Raw genomic sequence first — 24,707 nt, forward strand, 5'->3', positions numbered from 1 at the left:
GTTCTATGGCCTACCACATTATATCTTAAGGAGGCCAACAAACAACTAAAGGACACCTCCTGCTACAGGATGACTTTATTTGATCCAACACATAATTTTTCAACTCTTTACTCTCGGATCATTGACAAACACTTGCAGCACGGTACCATTACCAAAACAGAATGGGATTATTTGAACACCCCACATCCCAGAACACCAACACTATATTTGCTACCCAAGGTCCACAAAAATGTGGACAATCCACCAGGACGACCCATTATATCGGGCAATGGGGGCCTTCTGGAAAATGCCAGCTGCTTCCTGGACGTTCATTTGCGACAACACGTCCACACCCTACCGTCATATGTCAAAGATACAACAGATGTATTGAAGAAAATCCAAGGCATACAACTGGAGGACTCCCACATATTGGTGGGATTAGATGTTGAATCCCTATACACATCTATCAAACACGATCTGGGCTTAACGGCAGTAAAATACTTCCTACACATGGAAGGTTCTGGCGACTTCCAAGAATTCCTTCTGGAATTACTCCAATTTGTGTTAAATCACAACTACTTTCTATTCAACAACCGTTTCTATATACAGACTAGAGGCACAGCTATGGGGGCGGCATGTGCCCCCACTTACGCAAACCTCTTTCTAGGCTGGTGGGAACGTGAATTAGTATTTAGTGACGATCAAGAAGAGTACACCAACCATATTATAATCTGGATACGTTATATTGACAATATCTTTATGATTTGGGATGGTACTCAAGATAAATTGGACCAGTATATCCGTTCCCTCAATGACAACCAGATCAACATGAAGTTTACATATACCAGCAGTAAATCCAGTATTCCATTCCTTGATCTCAGGATATACCGAGATGAGACCAACACCATAGCCACAGAAATCTTCAGAAAAGCAACCTCAACCAATAACCTGCTTCATTCAACCAGTAGTCATTTTCCACCAACCATCAGAAATATTCCCAAAGGCGAATTCCTCAGACTAAAAAGAAATTGTACAGAAGATTCCACCTTTCAGACAAAAAGCATTGAACTGGCAACTAGACTCAAGGAGAGAGGCTACAGCAATAGACTTATCAAAAGAGCTAAATCTGAAGTACAAAAAGTGGAAAGGGACTCTTTGATTTTTCCGGCTAACAAAACCAAAGCAGACAAGAATGTTTTACGCTTCATTGGGGATTTCTGCACAAACTGGAAGGACGCTAGAAAGATTTTGCAAACTCACTGGCATATTCTCAAAATGGATGAGGATCTCTCGGACCATGTAGGCCAGAACATCAACATGAGTTGGAGAAGGGCACCGAACTTAAAAGATAAGTTAGTAAGAAGTTACTTCTCACATCCCTCAAAACCAAGACCTCTCAAAGGCAGCTATCCGTGCGGCAACTGCAAGCTGTGCCCACATATCACAAACCTAACAGAAGTGACGGACAGATTTAATCAACAGATCAAAATAATGGACTTCTTCAACTGCAGAACGGAAAATGTGATTTATTGCATCACATGCACGTGCAACTTGAGGTATGTGGACATGACATCCCGTATGCTTAAAGTCAGGGCACTTGAACATATGAGTACAGTAAGAAACGCCAAATCTGATCTAGCTCAGTTCAAGAAGCTCACCACAGTTGCCAGACATTTTTTAAGATTTCACAACAGCCGAGTAGAGGATTTGAAGATTTCTGGCCTGGAACACATAAAAATGGGCCTGAGAGGAGGAGATTACAACATGACACTTCAGAAGAAGGAATCAGAATGGATCTTTAAATTGGACACTCTCATGCCAAAAGGCTTGAACAAAAACATCAATTACAGCATTTTCCTCCATACCTAACTCCCAATTCTGGACATTTACCTTTGGCATCCTTACCCTCATCAGCCCCACCTCATTTTCTGATCCCCACTATCACTCCCGCTATACTCCACCTATTTCCCCCATTTCTCTTCCCCCCCTCTTTTCAATTTTTCCCCATCCTTGCTCCATTTCCCCCACCCCCCTTCCCTTCCCCCCTTTTTCCCCTCCCCCTTCCTCTTCCCTCATCCCTCCCCCTTTTTCCCCCCATCCCATTTTTCACCCCCCCCCCCCTTTTTACCTTTCTTCACCTCTCTTTTTTCTAACCCCCAACCACAACCCCCCCTCCCTTTCTCCCCTCACATCCCACCTCTCACCTCCATAACCTCCACTCTTCACCTAATCACAACTCTATTTCAAATTTTCTTCACATATCTGTCCTTATGTCCACATTTTTTACACATTTTGTCCATTTCATTTTTTTCCCCCTTTTCCCCCCGCCCTCCCTTTTTACCCCCTTTCCCGTTTCTCTGCCCTTTCCATCCAACCTTTCACCTTTCTTCTGCACCACACTTTCACATCAAACTTCCCAACAAACTTTGATTTCCACTACATCACATCTACACTACACTCCTTACCATCTCTCGTTTTCATTCCTATACCCACATCCCAAGTCATTCACACTCACACAACCAGCACACCACAATTCACGTTAACACACACATTTTGTTACACATCCCATTTTTTCCACCTCTCCACACCGCCCTGTCCCCCCCCTTTTTTCTTCCCTATCCTTTGCACATTTTCTTTCCCATCAAACAATTTCCTAAATTATCTAGTTCACACACGTATGCATATATATGTATATATATGTATATATATAAACATGTATTTGTTGTTTCCCATATTCAACATTTTATATTTATTTCCATCATTGTTCATTTTTATATTTTTTTATTTTTACCATATATTTATATTTCTTTATATTTGTTTATAATTTAAATTTTATTTTTATCTTTATTTTTATCTTTATCTTTCATTCATCTACATATTTATAGTTATATCTATTTTTATATTCATTTTTATTTTATCTCATTATTATTTTTATTTTTATTTTTATTTATTTATTTTTATACTTCATATTTATTCCAATATACATTGATATTTATATCAACACTATTATTTTCATTTTCATTTTCTCATATATATCCAGCATATATTTTTCTATTATTCACATCTTATTTTGTTTTCCCTTTCCCCTTTTCCCGTCCTACACTCATTTTTATCATTCTTATCCTTTCCCTTTTCCATCATGGCCGCGTCTGTGACTCCAGCAATGACCTGATTGGTCCAGTCATCTATCCATTATCCTTGAGCTAACTCCATTGGTCAATTCAGTACTCATATACTGGTCACAGGAGAGCAACAGAGAGAGGCTCTCGTGACCAAGCCCACCCAGGTGAAACGTACGTCGAGAGACGTCCTTCGGTGACGTCATCGCGGCAACGCCCTGTCCGGAAGCGGGCGGCCGCGTCCATCACTGCCAGCGGGTGAACGCCGGGGGATTCCTGGTTAACACTGGCCGCACACATTGCGGCTGCGGTAATATACTACAGACCACCAGGACTTGATTACTATTCTCTCCCCCTCTAAACAACTTGCTCTTGCAGCAGTATTGTATAGCAACAGGAGCACCAAATGTAGTATTTATAAGATTGTTTATAATTCACATTTTACTACTTCCCCGCTAATGCCCTTATGGATATCATTCATAGACATGTTACTTACTCCTTACATTAATGTATGTTTCTATTCTTATGGTCTTAACTAATAGTAGCAATTGATTGCAAAATATTAATAGTAGTTATAAAATATTTTCTATTATTCTCTAATGTTATGTCAGTCCTCAAGAGGATGTAATAAGGTTTAATGTATTTATTTTGAGCCAGCCCTGAGCTCTAAAAACCTGTATCTTTTCAATTATCATACGGTTTCTGTTTCTATGGAGCAAGCAATATTGCACATTTTGTGCTTTCTGTTTCTCTGAACCAAGCAATATTGTACATTTTGTGTTCAAAATATTTTTTTGTGAGCCAGCCGTGAGCTCTTAATTTATCTTGTGGGTTTTTCTCCCATTTAGCAAACAACCCTGCACTTGCAGAACTTAATTTACTATTTCTAAAACATATATCTTCCTGTCAAACACTCTTTTCTGGAATAACCATTTCATACCATTTTTTGGTCCTGATTTATGTGAAGTACAGTAAGGAGAGTGGTACCTTCCCTTCCCCTTTATTAACGGCCCACGGCCATACTACCCTGAATACGCCCGATCTTGTCCGATCTCGGAAGCTAAGCAGGTATGGCCTGGTCAGTATTAGGAAGGGGAACCTCCTGAGAATACCAGGTGCAGTGGGCCATTTTTAAAGGATAAACCTGCCCTTATCCCATAAACCCCCATACACACTCTCTCACCTGGAAAAACCATCTCAGACCATCATGGTATTGATTTACTAAAGTACAGAAAATAGAGGTGTCTTTTCCTCTCCTTGCTTCCAATAACGTCCCACTGCCAAACTACCCTGAATACGCCCGATCTTCTTTGATCTCGGAAGCTAAGCAGGCATGGCCTGGCCAGTACTAGGACGGAAAACCTCCTGAGAATACCAGGTGCAGTGGGCCCCTGCTCCCCCCAGGCCCCAAGCCCCCCCCCCTCCACCCTTCTCTTCCACTAAGGGAAGCCCCATCACATTTCTTGCTCCATCCTTTTCACATTCCTCTTGAGATCTACCTTGACCAAACTCAGATTTGTCTATATTGTCCCATCATTGATATCCCAAATTCAGGCAAGCACAGTGATCTTCTGGATACCCTGTATTCTAAGAGACCATTTGGTATCCCCCACCACCCCACTGATATTTTCACCATTTCAATTATCTTGTACCTCATTTGCTAAAAAGGTTAAACAAGATTTTTATAAATAGATAATACCATACACGAGTCCCAATTTTTTGTCCAAAAGTTCTTTTTATCCAAGGATTAAATAAAGGTTATGTCTTAATATTTTTCATCATATATACTATTCTTATCATTACAAATGAGTGCTCCCAAACAAGGGTTTTTTGTCTTTTTCTCTTGCCTTCTCCAATTGAAGTATAACCTACAAAATTCCTGGGAGCACCGCCAATCATTAGCAGTTTAAGATTTACTTGATAACTGTATGTATATTGGTATTTCATCTTTTACAATCATTTTGTACTTTTGTAATATTGTTCAACTAGTGCGGTTCCACACCTAACACTTTTCTGCATAATCTCTGGTACTGAGGCCTTTTCTTCAGATCTTTGGATCCAGCACAGTCACCTTGGTCCTAAGCCCAGACCACGAACATCAGTTCCATTATTAATTTATTTTGGGCTTCCCCCTTTATATACTTGTTTTAAAAAGAAACTTAGATACCTCTCTCTCGGCTCCAACAACCAGGTTAATATGAGTACTTTTAGTTTGAAAACTGAATTGAAGAATAAAAGATCAATCGATGACCTAGATACCATTTTTCCTATTACGATTCCCGATCCTATTCCTGAGGCCAACTGGGAAAATGACCTCTTCCATTTGAAGAGAACTCTCCAGAGACGTATCAGAGTTGATTGGGATCTAACCAGTTTGGAACATTATTGTAGACAAAAAATATCCCCAAGAGGCCTACGACCGAAACTCTTTCCCTCATTCGAACTGTCCACAGAAAATCTAAAGATTGGGAGCAATGCCTCCTAAAATGCTCTCAGGACCTGATGGGCATTCTAATAAAACATAATCATCTAATATTGGAAGAATGTACCAAAGAAATTGACAATTTTGGTCAGAAACTGGAACAATGGGAAGGAAACCCTACTTTCCAAGATCTTTTTGGTAAAATTAAAAAGGATCTAGAGTCATATGAGGACAACATCATTGAAAGAAAAAAAACCAAGTTTGCAAGAGAGAAACGGGATTTCACAACGGGACATATCTTTAAATGGACCCAACAAACTCGTAGAAGGGACGCGACGAGACGAGAATACACACCATCATCCTCTGAAGTCGAACCATCCGATACTGAGGATCACCCCGACTCCAACTCAGACCAAAGAGACCCCTTCAATCGTAGAAGGGATTCCAGCTTTCACTCAACCTCCTCTTCGGCCTCTTTTTTAGAGGAAGGCAGGGGCAGAGCCCGTGGATACCATGCAAAACAAAAACCAGGCGGGGCGGAAGGAAGAGCACCAAGACAAAGATGGCGTTCACCCCAGCAGAGACGATATCCCTCCAGGAAACAGAAATAACCAACGAAGATCTCACCAAGCTTAGAATAATCAATCTTTCCACACACGTTCTCACACAGGATCAAACCAGTGTCCTTGAAAAGGGCCTCTCTTTTTCACCAACCAACCATTTTGACCGTTTCAAGTGGGAAATAAATCTCCGTCTTTTTGGACGTAAACTTCTACTCAAAAAACATTTTTCCAAAAAAGACAAAGACATTCTTCTGCCAAGCAATGACACATGTAATTTATCACAACAGGATCAGGATGCTTTAGCCATCTTAGAAGAACTATCCGATGAACAACCTTCCACATCTGCTCGCCCCATCTGTAAAAACAAGTCAACATTCTATCCCCATGATAATCAGTGTCCTGAAATAAAAGTATTCCTCGATTTGGTATCAAGAGATTTTTACACACTCTACCGACGTCAGAAATCACACAGAACCATTGGCAACCTGTCCATAAACAGAAGGAAGCTGTGAAGGAAATACAAAAATGGGATGGTGTACAGATAAAAATGTCGGACAAAGGAGGAAACATAGTTCTATGGCCTACCACATTATATCTTAAGGAGGCCAACAAACAACTAAAGGACACCTCCTGCTACAAGATGACTTTATTTGATCCAACACAGAATTTTTCAACTCTTTACTCTCGGATCATTGACAAACACTTGCAGCACGGTACCATTACCAAAACAGAATGGGATTATTTGAACACCCCACATCCCAGAACACCAACACTATATTTGCTACCCAAGGTCCACAAAAATGTGGACAATCCACCAGGACGACCCATTATATCGGGCAATGGGGGCCTTCTGGAAAAAGCCAGCTGCTTCCTGGACGTTCATTTGCGACAACACGTCCACACCCTACCGTCATATGTCAAAGATACAACAGATGTATTGAAGAAAATCCAAGGCATACAACTGGAGGACTCCCACATATTGGTGGGATTAGATGTTGAATCCCTATACACATCTATCAAACACGATCTGGGCTTAACGGCAGTAAAATACTTCCTACACATGGAAGGTTCTGGCGACTTCCAAGAATTCCTTCTGGAATTACTCCAATTTGTGTTAAATCACAACTACTTTCTATTCAACAACCGTTTCTATATACAGACTAGAGGCACAGCTATGGGGGCGGCATGTGCCCCCACTTACGCAAACCTCTTTCTAGGCTGGTGGGAACGTGAATTAGTATTTAGCGACGATCAAGAAGAGTACACCAACCATATTATAATCTGGATACGTTATATTGACGATATCTTTATGATTTGGGATGGTACTCAAGATAAATTGGACCAGTATATCCGTTCCCTCAATGACAACCAGATCAACATGAAGTTTACATATACCAGCAGTAAATCCAGTATTCCATTCCTTGATCTCAGGATATACCGAGATGAGACCAACACCATAGCCACAGAAATCTTCAGAAAAGCAACCTCAACCAATAACCTGCTTCATTCAACCAGTAGTCATTTTCCACCAACCATCAGAAATATTCCCAAAGGCGAATTCCTCAGACTAAAAAGAAATTGTACAGAAGATTCCACCTTTCAGACAAAAAGCATTGAACTGGCAACTAGACTCAAGGAGAGAGGCTACAGCAATAGACTTATCAAAAGAGCTAAATCTGAAGTACAAAAAGTGGAAAGGGACTCTTTGATTTTTCCGGCTAACAAAACCAAAGCAGACAAGAATGTTTTACGCTTCATTGGGGATTTCTGCACAAACTGGAAGGACGCTAGAAAGATTTTGCAAACTCACTGGCATATTCTCAAAATGGATGAGGATCTCTCGGACCATGTAGGCCAGAACATCAACATGAGTTGGAGAAGGGCGCCGAACTTAAAAGATAAGTTAGTAAGAAGTTACTTCTCACATCCCTCAAAACCAAGACCTCTCAAAGGCAGCTATCCATGCGGCAACTGCAAGCTGTGCCTACATATTACAAACCTAACAGAAGTGATGGACAGATTTAATCAACAGATCAAAATAACGGACTTCTTCAACTGCAGAACGGAAAATGTGATTTATTGCATCACATGCACGTGCAACTTGAGGTATGTGGGCATGACATCCCGTATGCTTAAAGTCAGGGCACTTGAACATATGAGTACAGTAAGAAATGCCAAATCTGATCTAGCTCAGTTCAAGAAGCTCACCACAGTTGCCAGACATTTTTTAAGATTTCACAACAGCCGAGTAGAGGATTTGAAGATTTCAGGCCTGGAACACATAAAAATGGGCCTGAGAGGAAGAGATTACAACATGACACTTCAGAAGAAGGAATCAGAATGGATCTTTAAATTGGACACTCTCATGCCAAAAGGCTTGAACAAAAACATAAATTACAGCATTTTCCTCCATACCTAACTCCCAATTCTGGACATTTACCTTTGGCATCCTTACCCTCATCAGCCCCACCTCATTTTCTGATCCCCACTATCACTCCCGCTATACTCCACCTATTTCCCCCATTTCTCTTCCCCCCCCTCTTTTCAATTTTTTCCCCATCCTTGCTCCATTTCCCCCACCCCCCTTCCCTTCCCCCCTTTTTCCCCTCCCCCTTCCTCTTCCCTCATCCCTCCCCCTTTTTCCCCCCATCCCATTTTTCACCCCCCCCCCCTTTTTACCTTTCTTCACCTCTCTTTTTTATAACCCCCAACCACAACCCCCCCATCCCTTTCTCCCCTCACATCCCACCTCTCACCTCCATAACCTCCACTCTTCACCTAATCACAACTCTATTTCAAATTTTCTTCACATATCTGTCCTTATGTCCACATTTTTACACATTTTGTCCATTTCATTTTTTTCCCCCTTTTCCCCCGCCCTCCCTTTTTACCCCCTTTCCCGTTTCTCTGCCCTTTCCATCCAACCTTTCACCTTTCTTCTGCACCACACTTTCACATCAAACTTCCCAACAAACTTTGATTTCCACTACATCACATCTACACTACACTCCTTACCATCTCTCGTTTTCATTCCTATACCCACATCCCAAGTCATTCACACTCACACAACCAGCACACCACAATTCACGTTAACACACACATTTTGTTACACATCCCATTTTTTCCACCTCTCCACACCGCCCTGTCCCCCCCTTTTTTCTTCCCTATCCTTCGCACGTTTTCTTTCCCATCAAACAATTTCCTAAATTATCTAGTTCACACACGTATGCATATATATGTATATATATGTATATATATAAACATGTATTTGTTGTTTCCCATATTCAACATTTTATATTTATTTCCATCATTGTTCATTTTTATATTTTTATATTTTTACCATATATTTATATTTCTTTATATTTGTTTATAATTTTAATTTTATTTTTATCTTTATTTTTATCTTTATCTTTCATTCATCTACATATTTATAGTTATATCTATTTTTATATTCATTTTTATTTTATCTCATTATTATTTTTATTTTTATTTTTATTTATTTATTTTTATACTTCATATTTATTCCAATATACATTGATATTTATATCAACACTATTATTTTCATTTTCATTTTCTCATATATATCCAGCATATATTTTCCTATTATTCACATCTTATTTTGTTTTCCCTTTCCCCCTTTCCCGTCCTACACTCATTTTTATCATTCTTATCCTTTCCCTTTTCCATCATGGCCGCGTCTGTGACTCCAGCAATGACCTGATTGGTCCAGTCATCTATCCATTATCCTTGAGCTAACTCCATTGGTCAATTCAGTACTCATATACTGGTCACAGGAGAGCAACAGAGAGAGGCTCTCGTGACCAAGCCCACCCAGGTGAAACGTATGTCGAGAGACGTCCTCCGGTGACGTCATCGCGGCAACGCCCTGTCCGGAAGCAGGCGGCCGCGTCCATCACTGCCAGCGGGTGAACGCCGGGGGATTCCTGGTTAACACTGGCCGCACACATTGCGGCTGCGGTAATATACTACAGACCACCAGGACTTGATTACTATTCTCTCCCCCTCTAAACAACTTGCTCTTGCAGCAGTATTGTATAGCAACAGGAGCACCAAATGTAGTATTTATAAGATTGTTTATAATTCACATTTTACTACTTCCCCGCTAATGCCCTTATGGATATCATTCATAGACATGTTACTTACTCCTTACATTAATGTATGTTTCTATTCTTATGGTCTTAACTAATAGTAGCAATTGATTGCAAAATATTAATAGTAGTTATAAAATATTTTCTATTATTCTCTAATGTTATGTCAGTCCTCAAGAGGATGTAATAAGGTTTAATGTATTTATTGTGAGCCAGCCCTGAGCTCTAAAAACCTGTATCTTTTCAATTATCATGCGGTTTCTGTTTCTATGGAGCAAGCAATATTGCACATTTTGTGCTTTCTGTTTCTCTGAACCAAGCAATATTGTACATTTTGTGTTCAAAATATTTTTTTGTGAGCCAGCCGTGAGCTCTTAATTTATCTTGTGGGTTTTTCTCTCATTTAGCAAACAACCCTGCACTTGCAGAACTTAATTTACTATTTCTAAAACATATATCTTCCTGTCAAACACTCTTTTCTGGAATAACCATTTCATACCATTTTTTGGTCCTGATTTATGTGAAGTACAGTAAGGAGAGTGGTACCTTCCCTTCCCCTTTATTAACGTCCCACGGCCATACTACCCTGAATACGCCCGATCTTGTCCGATCTCGGAAGCTAAGCAGGTATGGCCTGGTCAGTATTAGGAAGGGGAACCTCCTGAGAATACCAGGTGCAGTGGGCCATTTTTAAAGGATAAACCTGCCCTTATCCCATAAACCCCCATACACACTCTCTCACCTGGAAAAACCATCTCAGACCATCATGGTATTGATTTACTAAAGTACAGAAAATAGAGGTGTCTTTTCCTCTCCTTGCTTCCAATAACGGCCCACTGCCATACTACCCTGAATACGCCCGATCTTCTTTGATCTCGGAAGCTAAGCAGGCATGGCCTGGCCAGTACTAGGACGGAAAACCTCCTGAGAATACCAGGTGCAGTGGGACCCTGCACCCCCCAGGCCCCAAGCCCCCCCCCCCACCCTTCTCTTCCACTAAGGGAAGCCCCATCACATTTCTTGCTCCATCCTTTTCACATTCCTCTTGAGATCTACCTTGACCAAACTCAGATTTGTCTATATTGTCCCATCATTGATATCCCAAATTCAGGCAAGCACAGTGATCTTCTGGATACCCTGTATTCTAAGAGACCATTTGGTATCCCCCACCACCCCACTGATATTTTCACCATTTCAATTATCTTGTACCTCATTTGCTAAAAAGGTTAAACAAGATTTTTATAAATAGCTAATACCATACACGAGTCCCAATTTTTTGTCCAAAAGTTCTTTTTATCCAAGGATTAAATAAAGGTTATGTCTTAATATTTTTCATCTTATATACTATTCTTATCATTACAAATGAGTGCTCCCAAACAAGGGTTTTTTGTCTTTTTCTCTTGCCTTTTCCAATTGAAGTATAACCTACAAAATTCCAGGGAGCACCGCCAATCATTAGCAGTTTAAGATTTACTTGATAACTGTATGTATATTGGTATTTCATCTTTTACAATCATTTTGTACTTTTGTAATATTGTTCAACTAGTGCGGTTCCACACCTAACACTTTTCTGCATAATCTCTGGTACTGAGGCCTTTTCCTCAGCTCTTTGGATCCAGCACAGTCACCTTGGTCCTAAGCCCAGACCACGAACATCAGTTCCATTATTAATTTATTTTGGGCTTCCCCCTTTATATACTTGTTTTAAAAAGAAACTTAGATACCTCTCTCTCGGCTCCAACAACCAGGTTAATATGAGTACTTTTAGTTTGAAAACTGAATTGAAGAATAAAAGATCAATCGATGACCTAGATACCATTTTTCCTATTAAGATTCCCGATCCTATTCCTGAGGCCAACTGGGAAAATGACCTCTTCCATTTGAAGAGAACTCTCCAGAGACGTATCAGAGTTGATTGGGATCTAACCAGTTTGGAACATTATTGTAGACAAAAAATATCCCCAAGAGGCCTACGACCGAAACTTTTTCCCTCATTCGAACTGTCCACAGAAAATCTAAAGATTGGGAGCAATGCCTCCTAAAATGCTCTCAGGACCTGATGGGCATTCTAATAAAACATAATCATCTAATATTGGAAGAATGTACCAAAGAAATTGACAATTTTGGTCAGAAACTGGAACAATGGGAAGGAAACCCTACTTTCCAAGATCTTTTTGGTAAAATTAAAAAGGATCTAGAGTCATATGAGGACAACATCATTGAAAGAAAAAAAAACAAGTTTGCAAGAGAGAAAAGGGATTTCACAACGGGACATATCTTTAAATGGACCCAACAAACTCGTAGAAGGGACGCGACGAGACAAGAATACACACCATCATCCTCTGAAGTCGAACCATCCGATACTGAGGATCACCCCGACTCCAACTCAGACCAAAGAGACCCCTTCAATCGTAGAAGGGATTCCAGCTTTCACTCAACCTCCTCTTCGGCCTCTTTTTTAGAGGAAGGCAGGGGCAGAGCCCGTGGATACCCTGCAAAACAAAAACCAGGCGGGGCGGAAGGAAGAGCACCAAGACAAAGATGGCGTTCACCCCAGCAGAGACGATATCCCTCCAGGAAACAGAAATAACCAACGAAGATCTCACCAAGCTTAGAATAATCAATCTTTCCTCACACGTTCTCACACAGGATCAAACCAGTGTCCTTGAAAAGGGCCTCTCTTTTTCACCAACCAACCATTTTGACCGTTTCAAGTGGGAAATAAATCTCCGTCTTTTTGGACGTAAACTTCTACTCAAAAAACATTTTTCCAAAAAAGACAAAGACATTCTTCTGCCAAGCAATGACACATGTAATTTATCACAACAGGATCAGGATGCTTTAGCCATCTTAGAAGAACTATCCGATGAACAACCTTCCACATCTGCTCGCCCCATCTGTAAAAACAAGTCAACGTTCTATCCCCATGATAATCAGTGTCCTGAAATAAAAGTATTCCTCGATTTGGTATCAAGAGATTTTTACACACTCTACCGACGTCAGAAATCACACAGAACCATTGGCAACCTGTCCATAAACAGAAGGAAGCTGTGAAGGAAATACAAAAATGGGATGGTGTACAGATAAAAATGTCGGACAAAGGAGGAAACATAGTTCTATGGCCTACCACATTATATCTTAAGGAGGCCAACAAACAACTAAAGGACACCTCCTGCTACAAGATGACTTTATTTGATCCAACACAGAATTTTTCAACTCTTTACTCTCGGATCATTGACAAACACTTGCAGCACGGTACCATTACCAAAACAGAATGGGATTATTTGAACACCCCACATCCCAGAACACCAACACTATATTTGCTACCCAAGGTCCACAAAAATGTGGACAATCCACCAGGACGACCCATTATATCGGGCAATGGGGGCCTTCTGGAAAAAGCCAGCTGCTTCCTGGACGTTCATTTGCGACAACACGTCCACACCCTACCGTCATATGTCAAAGATACAACAGATGTATTGAAGAAAATCCAAGGCATACAACTGGAGGACTCCCACATATTGGTGGGATTAGATGTTGAATCCCTATACACATCTATCAAACACGATCTGGGCTTAATGGCAGTAAAATACTTCCTACACATGGAAGGTTCTGGCGACTTCCAAGAATTCCTTCTGGAATTACTCCAATTTGTGTTAAATCACAACTACTTTCTATTCAACAACCGTTTCTATATACAGACTAGAGGCACAGCTATGGGGGCGGCATGTGCCCCCACTTACGCAAACCTCTTTCTAGGCTGGTGGGAACGTGAATTAGTATTTAGTGACGATCAAGAAGAGTACACCAACCATATTATAATCTGGATACGTTATATTGACGATATCTTTATGATTTGGGATGGTACTCAAGATAAATTGGACCAGTATATCCGTTCCCTCAATGACAACCAGATCAACATGAAGTTTACATATACCAGCAGTAAATCCAGTATTCCATTCCTTGATCTCAGGATATACCGAGATGAGACCAACACCATAGCCACAGAAATCTTCAGAAAAGCAACCTCAACCAATAACCTGCTTCATTCAACCAGTAGTCATTTTCCACCAACCATCAGAAATATTCCCAAAGGCGAATTCCTCAGACTAAAAAGAAATTGTACAGAAGATTCCACCTTTCAGACAAAAAGCATTGATCTGGCAACTAGACTCAAGGAGAGAGGCTACAGCAATAGACTTATCAAAAGAGCTAAATCTGAAGTACAAAAAGTGGAAAGGGACTCTTTGATTTTTCCGGCTAACAAAACCAAAGCAGACAAGAATGTTTTACGCTTCATTGGGGATTTCTGCACAAACTGGAAGGACGCTAGAAAGATTTTGCAAACTCACTGGCATATTCTCAAAATGGATGAGGATCTCTCGGACCATGTAGGCCAGAACATCAACATGAGTTGGAGAAGGGCACCAAACTTAAAAGATAAGTTAGTAAGAAGTTACTTCTCACATCCCTCAAAACCAAGACCTCTCAAAGGCAGCTATCCATGCGGCAACTGCAAGCTGTGCCCACATATCACAAACCTAACAGAAGTGACGGACAGATTTAATCAACAGATCAAAATAACGGACTTCTTCAACTGCAGAACGGAAAATGTGATTTATTGCATCACATGCACGTGCAACTTGAGGTATGTGGACATGACATCCCGTATGCTTAAAGTCAGGGCACTTGAACATATGAGTACAGTAAGAAACGCCAAATCTGATCTAGCTCAGTTCAAGAAGCTCACCACAGTTGCCAGACATTTTTTAAGATTTCACAACAGCCGAGTAGAGGATTTGAAGATTTCAGGCCTGGAACACATAAAAATGGGCCTGAGAGGAGGAGATTACAACATGACACTTCAGAAGAAGGAATCAGAATGGATCTTTAAATTGGACACTCTCATGCCAAAAGGCTTGAACGAAAACATCAATTACAGCATTTTCCTCCATACCTAACTCCCAATTCTGGACATTCACCTTTGGCATCCTTACCCTCATCAGCCCCACCTCATTTTCTGATCCCCACTATCACTCCCGCTATACTGCACCTATTTCCCCCATTTCTCTTCCCCCCCTCTTTTCAATTTTTCCCCATCCTTGCTCCATTTTCCCCACCCCCCTTCCCTTCCCCCCTTTTTCCCCTCCCCCTTCCTCTTCCCTCATCCCTCCCCCTTTTTCCCCCATCCCATTTTTCACCCCCCCCCCCCTTTTTACCTTTCTTCACCTCTCTTTTTTCTAACCCCCAACCACAACCCCCCCTCCCTTTCTCCCCTCACATCCCACCTCTCACCTCCATAACCTCCACTTTTCACCTAATCACAACTCTATTTCAAATTTTCTTCACATATCTGTCCTTATGTCCACATTTTTTACACATTTTGTCCATTTCATTTTTTCCCCCCTTTTCCCCCCGCCCTCCCTTTTTACCCCCTTTCCCGTTTCTCTGCCCTTTCCATCCAACCTTTCACCTTTCTTCTGCACCACACTTTCACATCAAACTTCCCAACAAACTTTGATTTCCACTACATCACATCTACACTACACTCCTTACCATCTCTCGTTTTCATTCCTATACCCACATCCCAAGTCATTCACACTCACACAACCAGCACACCACAATTCACGTTAACACACACATTTTGTTACACATCCCATTTTTTCCACCTCTCCACACCGCCCTGTCCCCCCCCACTTTTTTCTTCCCTATCGTTCGCACATTTTCTTTCCCATCAAACAATTTCCTAAATTATCTAGTTCACACACGTATGCATATATATGTATATATATGTATATATATAAACATGTATTTGTTGTTTCCCATATTCAACATTTTATATTTATTTCCATCATTGTTCATTTTTATATTTTTTTATTTTTACCATATATTTATATTTCTTTATATTTGTTTATAATTTTAATTTTATTTCTATCTTTATTTTTATCTTTATCTTTCATTCATCTACATATTAATAGTTATATCTATTTTTATATTCATTTTTATTTTATCTCATTATTATTTTTATTTTTATTTATTTATTTTTATACTTCATATTTATTCCAATATACATTGATATTTATATCAACACTATTATTTTCATTTTCATTTTCTCATATATATCCAGCATATATTTTCCTATTATTCACATCTTATTTTGTTCTCCCTTTCCCCTTTTCCCGTCCTACACTCATTTTTATCATTCTTATCCTTTCCCTTTTCCATCATGGCCGCGTCTGTGACTCCAGCAATGACCTGATTGGTCCAGTCATCTATCCATTATCCTTGAGCTAACTCCATTGGTCAATTCAGTACTCATATACTGGTCACAGGAGAGCAACAGAGAGAGGCTCTCATGACCAAGCCCACCCAGGTGAAACGTACGTCGAGAGACGTCCTTCGGTGACGTCATCGCGGCAACGCCCTGTCCGGAAGCGGGCGGCCGCGTCCATCACTGCCAGCGGGTGAACGCCGGGGGATTCCTGGTTAACACTGGCCGCACACATTGCGGCTGCGGTAATATACTACAGACCACCAGGACTTGATTACTATTCTCTCCCCCTCTAAACAACTTGCTCTTGCAGCAGTATTGTATAGCAACAGGAGCACCAAATGTAGTATTTATAAGATTGTTTATAATTCACATTTTACTACTTCCCCGCTAATGCCCTTATGGATATCATTCATAGACATGTTACTTACTCCTTACATTAATGTATGTTTCTATTCTTATGGTCTTAACTAATAGTAGCAATTGATTGCAAAATATTAATAGTAGTTATAAAATATTTTCTATTATTCTCTAATGTTATGTCAGTCCTCAAGAGGATGTAATAAGGTTTAATGTATTTATTGTGAGCCAGCCCTGAGCTCTAAAAACCTGTATCTTTTCAATTATCATACGGTTTCTGTTTCTATGGAGCAAGCAATATTGCACATTTTGTGCTTTCTGTTTCTCTGAACCAAGCAATATTGTACATTTTGTGTTCAAAATATTTTTTTGTGAGCCAGCCGTGAGCTCTTAATTTATCTTGTGGGTTTTTCTCCCATTTAGCAAACAACCCTGCACTTGCAGAACTTAATTTACTATTTCTAAAACATATATCTTCCTGTCAAACACTCTTTTCTGGAATAACCATTTCATACCATTTTTTGGTCCTGATTTATGTGAAGTACAGTAAGGAGAGTGGTACCTTCCCTTCCCCTTTATTAACGGCCCACGGCCATACTACCCTGAATACGCCCGATCTTGTCCGATCTCGGAAGCTAAGCAGGTATGGCCTGGTCAGTATTAGGAAGGGGAACCTCCTGAGAATACCAGGTGCAGTGGGCCATTTTTAAAGGATAAACCTGCCCTTATCCAATAAACACCCATACACACTCTCTCACCTGGAAAAACCATCTCAGACCATCATGGTATTGATTTACTAAAGTACAGAAAATAGAGGTGTCTTTTCCTCTCCTTGCTTCCAATAACGTCCCACTGCCATACTACCCTGAATACGCCCGATCTTCTTTGATCTCGGAAGCTAAGCAGGCATGGCCTGGCCAGTACTAGGACGGAAAACCTCCTGAGAATACCAGGTGCAGTGGGCCCCTGCACCCCCCAGGCCCCAAGCCCCCCCCCCCACCCTTCTCTTCCACTAAGGGAAGCCCCATCACATTTCTTGCTCCATCCTTTTCACATTCCTCTTGAGATCTACCTTGACCAAACTCAGATTTGTCTATATTGTCCCATCATTGATATCCCAAATTCAGGCAAGCACAGTGATCTTCTGGATACCCTGTATTCTAAGAGACCATTTGGTATCCCCCACCACCCCACTGATATTTTCACCATTTCAATTATCTTGTACCTCATTTGCTAAAAAGGTTAAACAAGATTTTTATAAATAGCTAATACCATACACGAGTCCCAATTTTTTGTCCAAAAGTTCTTTTTATCCAAGGATTAAATAAAGGTAATGTCTTAATATTTTTCATCATATATACTATTCTTATCATTACAAATGAGTGCTCCCAAACAAGGGTTTTTTGTCTTTTTCTCTTGCCTTCTCCAATTGAAGTATAACCTACAAAATTCCTGGGAGCACCGCCAATCATTAGCAGTTTAAGATTTACTTGATAACTGTATGTATATTGGTATTTCATCTTTTACAATCATTTTGTACTTTTGTAATATTGTTCAACTAGTGCGGTTCCACACCTAACACTTTTCTGCATAATCTCTGGTACTGAGGCCTTTTCTTCAGCTCTTTGGATCCAGCACAGTCACCTTGGTCCTAAGCCCAGACCACGAACATCAGTTCCATTATTAATTTATTTTGGGCTTCCCCCTTTATATACTTGTTTTAAAAAGAAACTTGGATACCTCTCTCTCGGCTCCAACAACCAGGTTAATATGAGTACTTTTAGTTTGAAAACTGAATTGAAGAATAAAAGATCAATCGATGACCTAGATACCATTTTTCCTATTAAGATTCCCGATCCTATTCCTGAGGCCAACTGGGAAAATGACCTCTTCCATTTGAAGAGAACTCTCCAGAGACGTATCAGAGTTGATTGGGATCTAACCAGTTTGGAACATTATTGTAGACAAAAAATATCCCCAAGAGGCCTACGACCGAAACTTTTTCCCTCATTCGAACTGTCCACAGAAAATCTACGCAAAGATTGGGAGCAATGCCTCCTAAAATGCTCTCAGGACCTGATGGGCATTCTAATAAAACATAATCATCTAATATTGGAAGAATGTACCAAAGAAATTGACAATTTTGATCAGAAACTGGAACAATGGGAAGGAAACCCTACTTTCCAAGATCTTTTTGGTAAAATTAAAAAGGATCTAGAGTCATATGAAGACAACATCATTGAAAGAAAAAAAAACAAGTTTGCAAGAGAGAAAAGGGATTTCACAACGGGACATATCTTTAAATGGACCCAACAAACTCGTAGAAGGGACGCGACGAGACGAGAATACACACCATCATCCTCTGAAGTCGAACCATCCGATACTGAGGATCACCCCGACTCCAACTCAGACCAAAGAGACCCCTTCAATCGTAGAAGGGATTCCAGCTTTCACTCAACCTCCTCTTCGGCCTCTTTTTTAGAAAAAGGCAGGGGCAGAGCCCGTGGATACCCTGCAAAACAAAAACCAGGCGGGGCGGAAGGAAGAGCACCAAGACAAAGATGGCGTTCACCCCAGCAGAGACGATATCCCTCCAGGAAACAGAAATAACCAACGAAGATCTCACCAAGCTTAGAATAATCAATCTTTCCACACACGTTCTCACACAGGATCAAACCAGTGTCCTTGAAAAGGGCCTCTCTTTTTCACCAACCAACCATTTTGACCGTTTCAAGTGGGAAATAAATCTCCGTCTTTTTGGAAGTAAACTTCTACTCAAAAAACATTTTTCCAAAAAAGACAAAGACATTCTTCTGCCAAGCAATGACACATGTAATTTATCACAACAGGATCAGGATGCTTTAGCCATCTTAGAAGAACTATCCGATGAACAACCTTCCACATCTGCTCGCCCCATCTGTAAAAACAAGTCAACGTTCTATCCCCATGATAATCAGTGTCCTGAAATAAAAGTATTCCTCGATTTGGTATCAAGAGATTTTGACACACTCTACCGACGTCAGAAATCACACAGAACCATTGGCAACCTGTCCAGAAAACAGAAGAAAGCTGTGAAGGAAATACAAAAATGGGATGATGTACAGATAAAAATGTCGGACAAAGGAGGAAACATAGTTCTATGGCCTACCACATTATATCTTAAGGAGGCCAACAAACAACTAAAGGACACCTCCTGCTACAAGATGACTTTATTTGATCCAACACAGAATTTTTCAACTCTTTACTCTCGGACCATTGACAAACACTTGCAGCACGGTACCATTACCAAAACAGAATGGGATTATTTGAACACCCCACATCCCAGAACACCAACACTATATTTGCTACCCAAGGTCCACAAAAATGTGGACAATCCACCAGGACGACCCATTGTATCGGGCAATGGGGGCCTTCTGGAAAAAGCCAGCTGCTTCCTGGACTTTCATTTGCGACAACACGTCCTCACCCTACCGTCATATGTCAAAGATACGACAGATGTATTGAAGAAAATCCAAGGCATACAACTGGAGGACTCCCACATATTGGTGGGATTAGATGTTGAATCCCTATACACATCTATCAAACACGATCTGGGCTTAACGGCAGTAAAATACTTCCTACACATGGAAGGTTCTGGCGACTTCCAAGAATTCCTTCTGGAATTACTCCAATTTGTGTTAAATCACAACTACTTTCTATTCAACAACCGTTTCTATATACAGACTAGAGGCACAGCTATGGGGGCGGCATGTGCCCCCACTTATGCAAACCTCTTTCTAGGCTGGTGGGAACGTGAATTAGTATTTAGTGACGATCAAGAAGAGTACACCAACCATATTATAATCTGGATACGTTATATTGACGATATCTTTATGATTTGGGATGGTACTCAAGATAAATTGGACCAGTATATCCGTTCCCTCAATGACAACCAGATCAACATGAAGTTTACATATACCAGCAGTAAATCCAGTATTCTATTCCTTGATCTCAGGATATACCGAGATGAGACCAACACCATAGCCACAGAAATCTTCAGAAAAGCAACCTCAACCAATAGCCTGCTTCATTCAACCAGTAGTCATTTTCCACCAACCATCAGAAATATTCCCAAAGGCGAATTCCTCAGACTAAAAAGAAATTGTACAGAAGATTCCACCTTTCAGACAAAAAGCATTGAACTGGCAACTAGACTCAAGGAGAGAGGCTACAGCAATAGACTTATCAAAAGAGCTAAATCTGATGTACAAAAAGTGGAAAGGGACTCTTTGATTTTTCCGGCTAACAAAACCAAAGCAGACAAGAATGTTTTACGCTTCATTGGGGATTTCTGCACAAACTGGAAGGACGCTAGAAAGATTTTGCAAACTCACTGGCATATTCTCAAAATGGATGAGGATCTCTCGGACCATGTAGGCCAGAACATCAACATGAGTTGGAGAAGGGCACCGAACTTAAAAGATAAGTTAGTAAGAAGTTACTTCTCACATCCCTCAAAACCAAGACCTCTCAAAGGCAGCTATCCGTGCGGCAACTGCAAGCTGTGCCCACATATCACAAACCTAACAGCAGTGACGGACAGATTTAATCAACAGATCAAAATAACGGACTTCTTCAACTGCAGAACGGAAAATGTGATTTATTGCATCACATGCACGTGCAACTTGAGGTCTGTGGGCATGACATCCCGTATGCTTAAAGTCAGGGCACTTGAACATATGAGTACAGTAAGAAACGCCAAATCTGATCTAGCTCAGTTCAAGAAGCTCACCACAGTTGCCAGACATTTTTTAAGATTTCACAACAGCCGAGTAGAGGATTTGAAGATTTCAGGCCTGGAACACATAAAAATGGGCCTGAGAGGAGGAGATTACAACATGACACTTCAGAAGAAGGAATCAGAATGGATCTTTAAATTGGACACTCTCATGCCAAAAGGCTTGAACGAAAACATCAATTACAGCATTTTCCTCCATACCTAACTCCCAATTCTGGACATTCACCTTTGGCATCCTTACCCTCATCAGCCCCACCTCATTTTCTGATCCCCACTATCACTCCCGCTATACTCCACCTATTTCCCCCATTTCTCTTTCCCCCCCTCTTTTCAATTTTTTCCCCATCCTTGCTCCATTTCCCCCACCCCACTTCCCTTCCCCCCTTTTTTCCCTCCCCCTTCCTCTTCCCTCATCCCTCCCTTTTTTCCCCCCTATCCCATTTTTCACTCCCCCCCTTTTTACCTTTCTTCACCTCTCTTTTTTCTAACCCCCAACCACAAACCCCCCCTCCCTTTCTCCCCTCACATCCCACCTCTCACCTCCATAACCTCCACTCTTCACCTAATCACAACTCTATTTCAAATTTTCTTCACATATCTGTCCTTATGTCCACATTTTTTACACATTTTGTCCATTTCATTTTTTCCCCTCCCTTCCCCCCCCTTTTCCCCTTTTCACCTTTCCCGTTTCTCTGCCCTTTCCATCCAACCTTTCACCTTTCTTCTGCACCACACTTTCACATCAAACTTCCCAACAAACTTTGATTTCCACTACATCACATCTACACTACACTCCTTACCATCTCTCGTTTTCATTCCTATACCCACATCCCAAGTCATTCACACTCACACAACCAGCACACCACAATTCACGTTAACACACACATTTTGTTACACATCCCATTTTTTCCACCTCTCCACACCGCCCTGTCCCCCCCCTTTTTTCTTCCCTATCCTTCGCACATTTTCTTTCCCATCAAACAATTTCCTAAATTATCTAGTTCACACACGTATGCATATATATGTATATATATATATATATATATATATATATATATATATATTTGTTGTTTCCCATATTCAACATTTTATATTTATTTCCATCATTGTTCATTTTTATATTTTTTTATTTTTACCATATATTTATATTTCTTTATATTTGTTTATAATTTTAATTTTATTTTTATCTTTATCTTTCATTCATCTACATATTTATAGTTATATCTATTTTTATATTCATTTTTATTTTATCTCATTATTATTTTTATTTATTTATTTATTTTTATACTTCATATTTATTCCAATATACATTGATATTTATATCAACACTATTATTTTCATTTTCATTTTCTCATATATATCCAGCATATATTTTCCTATTATTCACATCTTATTTTGTTTTCCCTTTCCCCTTTTCCCGTCCTACACTCATTTTTATCATTCTTATCCTTTCCCTTTTCCATCATGGCCGCGTCTGTGACTCCAGCAATGATCTGATTGGTCCAGTCATCTATCCATTATCCTTGAGCTAACTCCATTGGTCAATTCAGTACTCATATACTGGTCACAGGAGAGCAACAGAGAGAGGCTCTCGTGACCAAGCCCACCCAGGTGAAACATACGTCGAGAGACGTCCTTCGGTGACGTCATCGCGGCAACGCCCTGTCCGGAAGCAGGCGGCCGCGTCCATCACTGCCAGCGGGTGAACGCCGGGGGATTCCTGGTTAACACTGGCCGCACACATTGCGGCTGCGGTAATATACTACAGACCACCAGGACTTGATTACTATTCTCTCCCCCTCTAAACAACTTGCTCTTGCAGCAGTATTGTATAGCAACAGGAGCACCAAATGTAGTATTTATAAGATTGTTTATAATTCACATTTTACTACTTCCCCGCTAATGCCCTTATGGATATCATTCATAGACATGTTACTTACTCCTTACATTAATGTATGTTTCTATTCTTATGGTCTTAACTAATAGTAGCAATTGATTGCAAAATATTAATAGTAGTTATAAAATATTTTCTATTATTCTCTAATGTTATGTCAGTCCTCAAGAGGATGTAATAAGGTTTAATGTATTTATTGTGAGCCAGCCCTGAGCTCTAAAAACCTGTATCTTTTCAATTATCATACGGTTTCTGTTTCTATGGAGCAAGCAATATTGCACATTTTGTGCTTTCTGTTTCTCTGAACCAAGCAATATTGTACATTTTGTGTTCAAAATATTTTTTTGTGAGCCAGCCGTGAGCTCTTAATTTATCTTGTGGGTTTTTCTCCCATTTAGCAAACAACCCTGCACTTGCAGAACTTAATTTACTATTTCTAAAACATATATCTTCCTGTCAAACACTCTTTTCTGGAATAACCATTTCATACCATTTTTTGGTCCTGATTTATGTGAAGTACAGTAAGGAGAGTGGTACCTTCCCTTCCCCTTTATTAACGGCCCACGGCCATACTACCCTGAATACGCCCGATCTTGTCCGATCTCGGAAGCTAAGCAGGTATGGCCTGGTCAGTATTAGGAAGGGGAACCTCCTGAGAATACCAGGTGCAGTGGGCCATTTTTAAAGGATAAACCTGCCCTTATCCCATAAACCCCCATACACACTCTCTCACCTGGAAAAACCATCTCAGACCATCATGGTATTGATTTACTAAAGTACAGAAAATAGAGGTGTCTTTTCCTCTCCTTGCTTCCAATAACGGCCCACTGCCATACTACCCTGAATACGCCCGATCTTCTTTGATCTCGGAAGCTAAGCAGGCATGGCCTGGCCAGTACTAGGACGGGAAACCTCCTGAGAATACCAGGTGCAGTGGGCCCCTGCACCCCCCAGGCCCCAAGCCCCCCCCCTCACCCTTCTCTTCCACTAAGGGAAGCCCCATCACATTCCTTGCTCCATCCTTTTCACATTCCTCTTGAGATCTACCTTGACCAAACTCAGATTTGTCTATATTGTCCCATCATTGATATCCCAAATTCAGGCAAGCACAGTGATCTTCTGGATACCCTGTATTCTAAGAGACCATTTGGTATCCCCCACCACCCCACTGATATTTTCACCATTTCAATTATCTTGTACCTCATTTGCTAAA

At 40.5% G+C, this 24,707-nt stretch overlaps 8 pseudogenes; all 8 read left to right on the forward strand.

Annotated features, from left to right (window-relative positions):
* The first annotated feature begins 4,107 nt into the window (after nucleotides 1–4,107).
* Nucleotides 4,108–4,225, forward strand: LOC134936103 (5S ribosomal RNA; annotated as a pseudogene).
* A 145-nt stretch (nucleotides 4,226–4,370) lies between these two features.
* Nucleotides 4,371–4,488, forward strand: LOC134947704 (5S ribosomal RNA; annotated as a pseudogene).
* Nucleotides 4,489–10,760: 6,272 nt separating this feature from the next.
* Nucleotides 10,761–10,878, forward strand: LOC134939878 (5S ribosomal RNA; annotated as a pseudogene).
* A 145-nt stretch (nucleotides 10,879–11,023) lies between these two features.
* On the forward strand, nucleotides 11,024–11,141 carry LOC134945188 (5S ribosomal RNA; annotated as a pseudogene).
* A 6,266-nt stretch (nucleotides 11,142–17,407) lies between these two features.
* On the forward strand, nucleotides 17,408–17,525 carry LOC134936108 (5S ribosomal RNA; annotated as a pseudogene).
* A 145-nt stretch (nucleotides 17,526–17,670) lies between these two features.
* Nucleotides 17,671–17,788, forward strand: LOC134944172 (5S ribosomal RNA; annotated as a pseudogene).
* Nucleotides 17,789–24,053: 6,265 nt separating this feature from the next.
* Nucleotides 24,054–24,171, forward strand: LOC134936116 (5S ribosomal RNA; annotated as a pseudogene).
* A 145-nt stretch (nucleotides 24,172–24,316) lies between these two features.
* Nucleotides 24,317–24,434, forward strand: LOC134935092 (5S ribosomal RNA; annotated as a pseudogene).
* The last annotated feature ends 273 nt before the right edge of the window (nucleotides 24,435–24,707 follow it).

This window comes from Pseudophryne corroboree, chromosome 1 (genome assembly GCF_028390025.1).
Source record: "Pseudophryne corroboree isolate aPseCor3 chromosome 1, aPseCor3.hap2, whole genome shotgun sequence".
Taxonomy (NCBI): domain Eukaryota; kingdom Metazoa; phylum Chordata; class Amphibia; order Anura; family Myobatrachidae; genus Pseudophryne; species Pseudophryne corroboree.